At 35.3% G+C, this 317-nt stretch overlaps 1 long non-coding RNA gene across 6 annotated transcripts in view; it reads right to left on the minus strand.

Moving 5' to 3' along the window:
• The window catches only part of LOC100573816, a 24,441-nt gene that overhangs the window by 1,986 nt on the left and 22,138 nt on the right, over nt 1-317 (minus strand). The gene's annotated exons all lie outside the window — the stretch shown is intronic.

Below are 317 nucleotides of genomic sequence, written 5' to 3' on the forward strand. Positions count from 1 at the left end.
CAATTTTAAATTTTGACCTTCCCCGATGCACCCACGATATTCACTTTCCAATCGAACAAGATACTGAAGTTGAAAATCGAAGCATTATTTCGACTACTTATTGTGTACACAGATACAAAAAAAAATTAAAAAAACACACATCATTGTAAAATCAATATATTCATCGTTCTGTGATAGTAATTTATGGATAATATTATGCGAGGAGTCGCATCACGCATGGGCACATCGATCACTAATTCGGAGACTCGTCGCTAATATCGGCAACAAAATAATACGCTGTGGCTCCATCCATAGTATATGAACTAAGATTTTACCGA

Source organism: Acyrthosiphon pisum, chromosome X (assembly GCF_005508785.2).
Source record: "Acyrthosiphon pisum isolate AL4f chromosome X, pea_aphid_22Mar2018_4r6ur, whole genome shotgun sequence".
NCBI classification, from domain to species: Eukaryota; Metazoa; Arthropoda; class Insecta; order Hemiptera; family Aphididae; genus Acyrthosiphon; species Acyrthosiphon pisum.